At 44.7% G+C, this 13,137-nt stretch overlaps 1 protein-coding gene across 4 annotated transcripts in view; it reads right to left on the reverse strand.

The window, feature by feature from the left end:
• Positions 1-13,137, reverse strand: part of GALNT14 (polypeptide N-acetylgalactosaminyltransferase 14) — a 184,202-nt gene that overhangs the window by 51,745 nt on the left and 119,320 nt on the right. The window lies entirely within an intron of this gene.

The following is a 13,137-nucleotide window of genomic DNA, read 5'->3' on the forward strand; positions in this document are numbered from 1 at the left end:
TGGTGTGCCCTCCCTTCTACGAGTCGGGAGCATGTTGTGGCAGCAGGGGCTAGGGAGGGGTATGGGGTGGAGTGCCACATCAGTCTGGCTAGCCTCCATTGGAGTAAGGTCCATTAAAATCCTGCATAAGTGCTAAAAATTAAAAGCAGCCTGGAAGCTGCTCTGAATGTTGGCTGCAGCTGGTCCTCAGTGTTAGGGAGACAGAACAGGGGAGAATCAGGCCCAACAGAGTTACACTGAAGTAAAACTGGAGGACATCAGAAGAAAGTTAGGTCTGAATCCCTGCTCACTGACACCAGTTTTCCCCTGGCGTAACTCTGTGGACATAAAAGGAATTACCTTTATCCTGAGGGAAGCGGGAACAGATTCCAAGGTACCAAACCAGGGGGAAATAAAGAGAGATTAGGGGCCAGATTGCGTCCTGCTCTGGTGCTGGGGGAGGAAAGAGACACAGGCAAGAAGCACCCACACCACAGGCTGGCCTATGCAAGAGCACACTGCAGTAGCATCTAACTTGAGAAGGGACAGCTTAGCCCTTGCTCCATCTGTGAAACAAATCACTCAGAAAGGGGAGAGGAGAGGTGAGGCCATGAGCCCATCCCATCCCCTCCACACTAGCCCATGGAGAGAGGCCAGCACCTTGGAGAACATAATCAGTCTATGCCATGTTAATGGGTGATGATGACCAACGTAACCTCTGTCCCCAACCTACACCTCCACGTGCACCCATCAGCCCTGGAAGAGATTGTGGCACAGTTCCCCCAAGTACTGCCTCCTTCACCAGCTAACCCTAAAACAATGACAAGCAGCAAGCAAATCAAATTGATTATTAGACTGAACATACGTGACATAACCAAAAGCCACGGGATGCTCTCGGGACTGCTAATGTTTTCATGCTCAGTTGTTTGGGGAGGAGATTGTACCAGATCATGGAACGCCACAGGATTATGATGTCACACGCTCCATACAGGTATGAGCACCACAGATGGAAACATTAACGTTAGAGGGAATTTTTCAACAAAGCTTTTTTTTTTTTGGCTGGAAAATACCAATTTGCCAAAGCCAAAGCTTGTCGCTAGAAAAGGTCAGTTTAGACAAATTTCCCCAACTTGAAAAAAAATGCGACCAAGAAATTTTCAGAAGGTCTCCTTGACATTTTTGAAATGAAAAAAATCCCGGTTTTCAACTTTTCGTTTAAAAATTAAGCTAATTATAGTATGAAAAAAGTTTAATAAAAATGGTCAGAATCAAAACAAAATGTTTCAAAATTATCAATTAGCGGGACCACCCTAAATGCAATCTGAAGAACCATGAGGGTCAGGCTTCCAAAAAAGGCACCCGACCCTTAGGCCTGCATTAAAATGATCAGGATTTCACCACCTGTTTGGCAGTGACTTGCTCTGTGTATTTTTTTGAATGGGTGGGTGGAGGCAGTTGCACTGAGTCATGCATGAACATGTTACATGCCCCGAATGACATTGCCTGCTACACTCAGAGCAGATCACATTAAACTATGAAGATTTTATGTATATATTTTCAGCCATCACTGAAATGCGGCAGCTGTTCTGCAACAGCATCACTGTGCATCTGTTCAGGACAGTGCGTGAAGAAAACCTTATCCCACTGAAAGCACCCGAGGAACTTTAAAGAAGCACAATGCAGTCTGGCCAGAATGAGTCTACTCTTGCCAAATGTGCCCTAACATCACCTTATTTTTACCTCTTATGAAAGACAGCACTTTCAATCAGCACTGCACCCCCCTTGCACCAATCCACAGCACTAGTAACTCACAGAACAGGGTGCTCCTACTGAATTACCCACATCAGTTCCTACAACACTTGAGCCTATCCTTGGGAGTTTCCCATCCAAGTCTCAAAACTGCTTAGCTAAAGACCTACACCACAGCCAAGGTGCTACAGGCCTGATTTTCCGTTCACCTGCACGAGTGTAAATCAGGAGAAATTCCTGAAAGTCAGCAGAGATACACTGGTCTAAACCCACTGTGCGTGATGAATCAGAATCATATGCCTACAGGCCCTAAACGTTACCGCTCTGGAGTTCTTGGCTGCACTGCTAAAAACCTGCCCAGTAACAACCATCTGCCACTGGTATAAAGAGTTGTGCAACAAAGGATGAATGTAATAGAAGAGTAAGTTACTACCCAAGAGTCTGAGAGAAAATGCATTCACTTGCCAGCAAGGCCAAATTCACTATTCCTGACAGACATTTGCAACCTGAGTTGTATGAGTTGGACAATAAGTTACCAAGACCACTGAATACCTAGCAGACACCCCACCCCCGCATTGTGATCATTTGCAGGAACAACTGGAAACAGAAACACTGAACACTTTAGCTTTTCGGTGTTACAGGGATTTCATCAGATACTCTATAAGGCACTCTTAAAAATTGAAAGCCAGCTTTTCTATTACTCAGATCCTCACTCAGCTTGCTTTCTTTTTTTGGTTCTTTTTCCTTTTGCTTTTTACACGTAAAAGTACTTGGTGATTTGCCCCTCTTTGAAGTACCTCTTCTTTATAGACATTTTTCTTTCTGAAATCAAATACAGGCAAATATATTGCAATAAAAAAAATAAAGACAAATCAAAATATTTTGGGTCAAATCCCAAGGTCTTTATTCATTCCTTCCACACAAAAACACCCATTGCTATCAAAGGGAAAGATCTCAGGATTTATCCTAGTGAATTTACCTACAGTCAGTTATCGAATAAGGGCTAGATTCTTTTCTGAGTTACTTTGAATTGACACCAATGTAGCTTCCTTGGCTTCGTTGGGTTTAATCAAGATTATGCTGGTGTAACCAAGCAGAATTTGACCCTAACTTTTCATTATAAGGATAGGTTCCATCTTTCTTTGTCACTTGCATTTTCCAGGGATTCTCTTCATTTAGTTCAGGACAGGAGTAAGTGTAGAATCAAGTCTGTCAATGCCACCTGTAAATAATTATCAGTGCGAAATTAACACTGATGCAGGCAAAATGTGAATGCAGATAAGAGAGGCCAGTGTTTGCAGACCTGAGCCTACATCTTTTGCTGGTGTGTACTTTTGTCACCCCTTAATACTTGCTGGTTTATAAAAATGACTCCGGACCTTGATTTCTCTGTATTTACGAACCCTTAATTCTCTCCATGGCAACATAATGGGGCCTGTGGAAAAAAAAGCCCAACAACATAAAGTGCCAGAGGGGTTGGAGGTCATGGTTATTGAAATCAGACAGAGTGAGAGAGACGAGACAATGCCCGTTAAAATGAACTGCTCCACCAATCCAAACTGACTAATTATGTAGGAGATGGAGAGAGACATTACACCAAGAATAACCATAGTGAGCTTTGATTGCACTGCAGCTTCCGCATTTTGTTCTCTCAAATACCCACCAGCTCTTTGAAATTCAAGAGTTCTCTTATGTTAACATCCAAAAGGTAAAAACGTCTGTAGAGCTGTATATTTACTCACTGTGAGAGATGATTAGGAAATTATAAAAATGGCCAGGGGTTTGGGGGGGGGGGGGAAGAGAGAGGAAAAAAATAGTCAGCACAAAGTGCTAATTATACAGTTTCAGAGTAACACCTGGCTTGTTTTTGCTCTTTTAATCAGAGTCATTTGAGCTATGGCACAGCCTCTATACAGGACCTACATACTGCCTAGGGACTGGATACATGGCTTCACCACTCCTTTTTCTCAGCAACTGTAAACACCAGATTACGCAGAGAGGGGAGGTTGCAGACAGGGCCTGCTTCTACTTGTGAGTATTGGAAGATGAAAGACATGACAGCATACCCACTAATTTATTACCTAAATATTTGATCTGGAATGTGCAGTGCCCATATCAAGATTTTTGCCCAAGAGTGTTTTTTGGGTTGTCAGTAAGAGGTAAATAATTAAGCCTCCTGATTCCAACTCTGAAGACTCAGATTGCAGATTTAAAGAATAAATAACGACCACACAGTGGAGTAAAACCGCACGTCTCCCGGCACAAGAATTTTGTGTTTGGAAAGCATTCTCGACAGCATACCACAGCAGATGTGACAGGCTAAGGTGGGGCAGTTGTGAAATCATTGGAAATCTGGCTCTCGAAATGAAAAAAAAGAGAGCAAAGTGAAACCTAAGCATTTAAATAAAAGAAAAGAAGCTGGTATATGCAATGAGAAGAGACAGAGTCTAAGCCAGATGTTAGCAGTAGGAGGGATTAGATTCTTGGAAAAAGGTAAGATCCCACGTACCACAATTGGGACCTATGTTACAGCATCATTAAAACTCTGTTCAGACTGACACTATACATGGGACTGAGCCCTGTCCTGATTTGGCTACATCCTTGGATGTTAACAGAGTTATTGCAGTTCAGGGACAAGGTTAAAATACAGAGCCAAACCATCAGCTGGTATAAGCGTATCTCCATTGAAGTCAGTGGAACTGCATCAGTCTAGACCACTTGTTAAACATCGTTTGGCTCACTCTTGGTCTAGCATGGTTAGTTCTCATTCAAGTTCTTCCACAGAAGTATGAGGTGCTGGTTTCCCTTGTCATCTGAGGTGCCCCTCTCTTAACAGCCCAGTAAGCCTCTTAAAAGCAACTCTCTTACAGTTCGTTGACCCTGCTTAAAGAAGCAGCAAGTCTTCCCGAGGGTGCAGTCTCCATCCCCTGTTGATAGATGAGTCATTACCTCTTCCCCTTGTTGGCTTTGTTTACCTTTTATGTAAATGCCTCTGCCTGATGACCAGGTTGGTTAGACAAGCACACACATGATCCTTTCTGACCCAGACATGGTGATTCCCCAATCACCTTGTGAGCTTTGACAGTTCCGTTTACTGCATGTGTAAATTGCAATTCCCTTGTCACTGGTCACCCACTTCATTTGTATTCGAGACCTGAGGAGACCTGTTTTCTACTTTGTTCAAATACAGACTTTAAAACATAATAGCAGAAGACATCTCTAATTCCACAGGCAGCCTTGTCACATATGTTTCACAATCGTATAATTGACCAGTGTGTTATTAGTTTTCAAATGATACCTCACAAGGCATATTTTGTACAACTATCATTGCAGTAGGGTGTTAATAGTGGGGTGCTTAGAGTCACAGCCTCCCAGAACTGCTGGCTGGGACAGTGTCCATCAGCAGCTTTCCCAATGCAGACCTGTGTGTTAAAGGCATAACATGAATGGAATAACATTTCAACAATAGCAATGAGGAGTCCTTGTGGCACCTTGGAGACTAACAAATTTATTTGGGCATAAGCTTTCATGGGCTAGAACCCACTTCATCAGATGCATGGAGTGGAAAATACAGTAGCAGGTATTATATACATACACAGTACATGAAAAGATGGCAGTTGACTTACCAAATGGGTGGTAAGGCAACTCCCATCTTTTCATGTACTGTGTATATATTGTGACAAAGTTCCTCTTCTGCCTTGGTGGGTCCTGCACTTTTTGGCGGATTTGCTTGCCTCAGAGGTTCATGGCAGTCCTCAGTTTGGCCGCTTCTGCTAGAGGCTCAAACCTACCGTTCACTCAGCTAACCTCATCACTGGCCAGCATGCGGGAAATGGAGAACAATCCCTGCAGACTCTGTGTCCCACCTAGTGGGTCAGGAACAGGCCAGATCCCTTTTACAAATTAGACCTTCCCTTCTGGTATTTCTCACTGACCAGGTCAACTCATCCTGTGTTTGATCAGGAGTTGGGGGGAAGGGGGGAACCCAGGCCCACCCTCCACACCGGGTTCCAGCCCAGGGTCCCGTAGATAGCAGCTGTCTACGTCTTTCTGTATCAGCTGCGTGACAGCTACAGCTACAACGCCCTGGGCTACTTCCCCATGGCCTCCCCCCAGCACCTTCTTTATCTTCATCGCAGGATCTTCCTCTTGAAGCCTGATCACGCTTGTACTCCTCAGTCCTCCAGCAGCACACCTTCTCACTCCCTGCTCCTTGCATGCCCCCACTAACTGATGGGAGGTCCTTTTTAAATTAGGCGTCCTGATTAGTCTGCCTGCCATAATTGATTCTAGTATGTTCTTAATTGGCTCCAGGTGTCTTAATTAGCTTGCCTGTCTTAATTGGTTCTAGCAGGCTCCTGATTGCTCTAGTGCAGCCCCTGCTCTGGTCACACAGGGAACAGAAAACTGTTCACCCAGTGGCCAGTATATTTGCCTTCTACCAGACTCCTGTACCCCACTGGTCTGGGTCTGTCACAATATATATACCTGCTACTGTATTTTCCACTCCATGCATCTGATGAAGTGGGTTCTAGCCCACAAAAGCTTATGCCCAAATAAATTTGTTAGTCTCCAAGGTGCCACAAGGACTCCTTGTTGTTTTTGCTGATACAGACTAACATGGCTACCACTCAAACCATTTTCAACAATATTAGTCTGGACAAATTAAGACGACCCAAAGAAATAGCAACCCTCATGCTTCAAGACTTAAGCTGAGTGATCACCTATGGAGGTTAGGAAGAAAATTTCCCTAGTGATAAAATGCTGCATAAAAGACACTGAGATGGATACAGGCAGTGCTGAAATTTGTCCTTCAATATTGACATGAATGAGACTGAGGGAAATTCCTCAGCAATGGGTGGACAGCCCATCCATTGGCTGGAGAAAGCAGCCCAACTAAGAGCATGCTCTGGGAAGGTTAGGACAGGACAGAGCAGGGAGGTGGATGCAGAGATAATACCCCGCATGCCCCTCCTTTCCTTCCTCACTTCAGGCTCTGGAGTTGCCTGCTGCATCCCTGCCTCTTTTCTTGCTGCCCAGTTTGGCATCTGCTTCTCCTGCAGCTCTGAGGACAGTAATTCCCCAGTGAGCTTGGGCGCTTTGCCTACAGTATCATACATTGCAGTAATTCCTCACCTGGCAGGCTGCCAGTCACTGGCACTTCGCAATTCCTGTCCTACTGAGTTCTTACAAGAGTTTGGCTGATTCTAAAACTTCCCAGACTGCCCCAGCTATCTTTGGGATGAGACATAAAACAGAGGTCCTGATCACCTGGGTTCATTAAAGATGACATATGGCCCATTTTACAGGCATAGGCCCATCAACTCTGCTGTTCCGGTCAGATTCCAGTCTGGGAAATTCCATTGTGTCCCCCTAAAATCCCCCTTATTGTTTCAGGTGGATGTAGGATTTATCTTCAATTTTTTGTCTTGCAAGGTGCTGAGCAACCATTGACTTTGATGGATGCGTCTCAGGATCAAGCCCATAAAGCACAGAATGCTCCACCCCAGAGGTTGCTGCACTTCAGTGGGAGATGCAGGAGGTATTCCCACATGCTTGTTATATAGCTTGAAAAGCACCTTGGGATCCTCCTGGATAGACAGAGTTACATGATGGTAAGATGTTACCAGTAATCACTGCTGAGCCTTTACTGTCAATCCAGGCCTTGTGAGGTCCAGTTCCTTCACTTCAGTATTGCTCTTTACCCTCCAATAACTGCTTTGCCACTGTGGATGTCATTCAGCTCTCCCTAGGGAGGAGCAGGGCAGCAAGGGCAGGAAAATAACATGGAGTTTTCTTTTTTAATTCAAGTTCATAGGAGGTAGAAGGAGAGATCAAAAAGAAAAGAATGTGGGAAAGGAAATAAAGGATGGCAAGTATGGCAGACAGCTGAAAAGGGGTTCCAATTTCTTTTCCACTCTCTCTGTTTTCAGATATTTATATGGCCCCCTCACCATAGTTTGTGAATGTCTCACAATCTTTAATGTATTTATCCTCCTCACAACTGCCCTGTGAGGTAGGGCAGTGCTATGTTACGGCTGGGGAATTGAGGCACAGAGAGACTAAATTACTTGCCCAAGGTCAAACAGAAAATCTATGGCAAAACGAGGAATTGAACTCAGGTCTCCTGATGCCCAGTGAAATATACCCTTAATGACAATGCCATCTTTCTTCCCATCTGCCACTGGTTTCTCCCGTCCCATCCTCCTCTTTTTTTTGTTTTGTTTTGTTTTGTGCTTTGGCCCTAAGAACCTACTTAGTCCCTGAGATGTTCACATATACTAATGCTGGTACAATAATTCCCAGAGAATCATGCATTCAATCAATTTTGCCTTTTTTCCCCGTTGGCAAATGGTGGGGGAAACGGACCATGATTTTCTTGAACCGATTCATTATTCAACATGATCTTTTAATTTTTGCCAGTGACTAATTCTTGGGATGCAGATTGGTCACAAATGGTGCACTGCAGATGTTCAAAGCGTGACATCCACACGTTGTGTCACACTGACTAGTGACGGAAGTCACACAATATTATTTCCATCCCCTGACTGAGGCACTCATGCCACTGGGGATTGAGCAGGATGTGCATATTTTACAATCCAATTCAAAGTTTGCTCACAGTGAATATTAAGTCTTCAAGCTAAAACCCCACTTTAGAAGAGGATTCAAAATAGTAAGGATCTCAGATGTCTATGGAAAAGGCCACAAACACGGTCAAATTGACACTTACTTTTGAGTTCAAAGGATTATTAATGGTAAATTTCCCCCTCTGTTTTCTCATCTTCAGTACATACATGCAACGTGTTCCAATGGGCTGATGTGTCCAGTTAGGACGCTACAGCCTATCCCCACTCTTGTGAATTTTACAGGACACAATTTCTCTTTCCCATTCTTGTTCCTCATGTTGATGATGATGCCCATTGATTTGTTATGAAGACTCTTGGGAGTGGTCATTATCTTATTTCACTGCCAGGCAGCCAAACTCAGAGCCAAAGCTCTGCCCCCCAGCCAGGCACAAAATATTATTAATTATTATTATATATATTACTATAGCACCTTGGAACCATAGTTAGAGACCAGGATCCCATTGTGCTAGGCACTGTACGGGGCTCAGGGATAACTTTGCAGGGAAGAAGGAACCCATGGTAGAGAGAAGATGAACAGTGAAACAAAGAGGTAATGCTGCCCAGTGATTAGAGCCTGAGTTCTCCCCAACTGCCATTCATTCTCTCTGTGACCTGGGACAAGTCAAACAAACAATCTCTTTCTGCCCCACTTTATCCCCATTTATAAAAGGAGGATAGATAGTGTGTACTAATTTCACAGTGTGAGTGAGAAGCTTAATTCAAAAAGATAGTGGATGGAGCACTCAGCTGGGACTCAAGACACCTGGGTTCTCTATTCCAGGCTCTACCATTGACCTGCTGGATGACCTTGGGCAAGTCAGGTCACCATTCTGTGCCTCAGTTTCCCCATCAGACAAATGGGAATAATGATACTTACCATCCTTTGCACTTTGAGATGTACTGATGAAAAGTGCTATACAAGAGCTAGGTATGACTATTAGTATTGTTGCACATAAAGTGCTCTGAGATCCTTCAACAGACGCTGTTACAGAAGCAAGAAGTAGTATTAAGACAGATTTCATGTTGACTGTCACATGAGAAAATGATCCAAGAGGTTACCGATGTCATGGAACGGAGATCTGTAAGATTTAATTAAGCCAATCATTTGCTGAGTGAGGAAAAAACAGACCAGGGGGCCAGATAATTTGCCCTACAAGGGCTTAAGAGGAGACAAGATCTGAACAGGGTCCAAAGGCAGGCAGGAAATGGAGGTTTGTGCATGTTTGGAGCTGAGCCAAGGTGGGGCAGGAATTGAGTCACCAGTCCCCTTTCCTAACAAGAGCTGGAGCCGCCAGGGTCTGGTCTAGGCCTGTTCAGGACTGAATCCAGACTGAGTCTGCTGAATCCAGCCTCAACATCAAAAGCCACATGAACGGACAGCACTGGCTCCAGGATCCCATCCCATGGGCATAGGAGGGATGAAAAAGCCAGTCATTTCCCAAGGACCAGCGCAGAAGAGCTCTGGGAACCCACCCCAAGGAAGTGGGAGAGTTTGGGGTTGGGTTTGCTTCACCTTCAATTTGTTTTATCTGTCCAAGTTTGTACAGCCCTGGTTTTGACCCAGTACAAATAGTAAAACTGACCATTCCAGGCCATTGCACTGTAGCTGGAAAGGAAATAACCTTGAAATGTCACCATGAACCTGTGGATATCTTGTGGCAAGTAGATGCTGTAATTAGAACCAACCCTTGAGGTGCACATCACCAGATACAACATGTGAGTCAGATTGGACAGAGAGATGTGGAAGGGGAGGAGGAGCTACAAGGACAGAAGCCATGAGTGAAATCATAATGGCTCAAGAGAGGAATCAAAGTAACCTAACCAAACCAAACCCCTCCATGAAGGAGCAAAAAAAAGGATGAATGAACGGGCTGTTAATGACATAGAAATCAGGGACAATCCTATGGGGAAAATATGATAGAGGAACAAGGAATAAGAGGGAGATCTACTTATTTTGCATTACTAATCCAACCATAATTATAATAAACCAACTGTACCTGGCTACACGTGTATGTACCCATCACCACAGCAGCTAGGCACAATATGAGGAGTATATTGTGATCCTAACACTTTCACATGTCATTATCACTCCTAGAGGTTGTCTCCCAAGAGTAACACTTCTGCACCATTCTGCTACTCCATTACTGGGGAAAGCCACTTTGAAGTGAGGAGCTTAACAACAGACCTTAAAAGTGGTAAGAGGTTGGCTCATCTTGACCTAAGGTAGCAGAGAATTGCACAGTGCCTCCCCCTGGAGACATCCTGTCATGCATGATTGTGGCAGGGAGGTGGTCTCAGAGAACTAAGCCCTTGCCCATTGTTGGATTTAAAGATAAGGGGCTGGATCTTGGATCAGTCCAAACTCAGGTCAGAAATGTTGAGATAAATGGGCCTACAAATTTACTCTAATTGCGAGCTCAGCTGTAAAAAAAACGTGAGATGTCACAATACCCTATAGTGACAAATGTTGATGGGGAAAGGTATGAAAAGGAGACAGACTAAATTAGTCTAAACAAAAGGGCCTACTGATAGGGTTCAAGGAATATGTTAAAATCATACTTGGTAAAAACAGAACATGTGGAATCAGGAATTTATGAACCAAAATTGGTGTGTCAGATAGTAGGTCTAAGTGGTGGACAAAATAATGAGGGGATGGGCTATTCAACCCATCAATCCCTTTGTGTGTCCTTAAAGAAAGGGACTTTGGAGGAAAAATAAGGAAAGAACAAACAGAAGCTACTGAAGCAAGCGTCACCATCATGGCTTCCACCCTCACTGTCTCCTGGGACTTCAGACCTTCTTCATCCTAACCCTGAGGAATGACCTGACCAGAGTGGGCCAGAGATTGATGTACCCAGATGATATCACCACCCCTACCAACTCCAGCGGAATCCCAACCACCACCTGAGATGAAACGGGACTGGACATTAACAGTGCCAGCCCATCTCAACTAATTTCTTCTCTTCTGTCCCCAAGGACAGTTATTACCATCTTTGATACCCTCTAAGAGGCTATCAAACATGGGATTTTTTCCCCCTCCACAACTCTCTCCAGCTAAAGGGAAAGGTAACAGGAAATGTTGTTAAAATGAACATTTTTCCTTCTTTTCTGTATCTATAATAAAAGCTTTAAAAGATTTTAATGGGGCATTTGCCATGGTATTATAAGGGACCTAGGCATAGGCAGTCTGACCTAGAAGTCATAGCTGGGCTGCTGTCATTAAGCCCAGGGTGGTCACGAGGCAGTAGTCAGCATGGAGGGATCAGACTAATTATTAGAGCTGGGATCAAAAGGCAAGATCCAGGGTCAGAGTCAGAGTCAGACCAGGTCAGAGACTGGAGATCAGTAAGCAAGGTGAGGTCTAGAGCCACCACAAACCAGAAGTCTGCATGGCTGCCCAGACAACTTCCTGGGGCACCCTCCAGGGTTAAATAGTGAGCCTGAGCCCATCAGATGGTCACAGGCTGCTGTCACTATGGTCCCTTTGAGCAGTTCTTCCTAATGCAATTAATCTCTACAGTGCTCCTTGCATATGATTCTCTGAGGCCTCCAGATGGGAATGTGGGAACATCAGCTGTGCCAGGCTCTGCAGACCCAGCGTTCTAGTCCAGCAGCTCCTTACCGGTACTAAGGATGCTGAGATCTCTGTCTACCAAACCCTGAGCCTTGTTTAACGCTGTTTAATGTTGGACAGTGACTGGGTTATGCTAACACCTTTGGCCTATATTCCATCTAAATGAACTTAACAGGCGTCAGTACAGAGTGAAGAGACGGTGCTGTGTGTCTATTAGATCCATCCAGACAAAGGGAGGTGGTGACACAGTATGAGGTGAGACGTGAAGGAGCTGGGATGGGGAGTGATGCCATGAAGGAAAGCAGGAATTCAGCTGCAGAATGGTCAAACTCGCTACAAGCATGCGTCTTCCCAAGAAAGGGTTCTGCTCTCAGACAGATGAAGCCATCAGGGGCTCAAAGGAGTGAAGGAGATGTCTAGCAAGCAAAGATGAATCTGGCCCTGGTCAGCAACCTATGCCTAATGGCAAAGGGCTCTTTAATGTCCGTGGCTCTCACCAGTGCAGGCCTGAGGCCCTATCCTTAGCTGGTGTAAATTGACCTAGCTGTCTAGACCTTAATGGAACTCTGCTGATTTACAGCAGCTGGGGATGTGGTCTGAGTTGGAGTGGCCGCAAAGAAACATTTGCGGGTGTATGTCATACTCTGTGGAAATTTCTCCATGTCACCAAGCCAGTACAATCAGTCACATTTGGCAGACTTGGCTCCTGAGAGGCCCAGGACTCTGATAGCAGGAGGGGCTGCAGGCCACGATGACCAAGTCACAGATCTATGAGAAGGAACTTTACGCAGCAACGGCCTGAACTGCATGCTCTATTGCTCCAGGCAGTGATATCAATCAATTCCCTGCCATTGCAGGAATCTGAGGCTTTAGTGCATTTTGATCCCTCCTGTTCTCTGCCTGGGTCACACAATAGTTTAGTCTCCTGAGGATTGTAATACTTTGGTCTAATTCCAGTTATTGGCTTAGGATGGGGGTGAGGGTGCATGGTGTTGACCTCCTGTGATATACCAGAAGTCAAACTAGAAGCTTTGGTGGTCCCTTCTGGCCTCAAACTTGATGAGTCTATACCCTTCCCTTACTTACATGAGTGTGAAATATACCAGTCAAATGTTTATTATAGAAACAGGAGTGAATGCATCTGACCATTGCTATGGGATAAGCCACTGGACAAGGTGCACAGATCTAACAGGACAGAAGGTGTGGATA

The sequence above is a fragment of the Eretmochelys imbricata genome, chromosome 3, assembly GCF_965152235.1.
Source record: "Eretmochelys imbricata isolate rEreImb1 chromosome 3, rEreImb1.hap1, whole genome shotgun sequence".
Lineage (NCBI taxonomy): Eukaryota > Metazoa > Chordata > Testudines > Cheloniidae > Eretmochelys > Eretmochelys imbricata.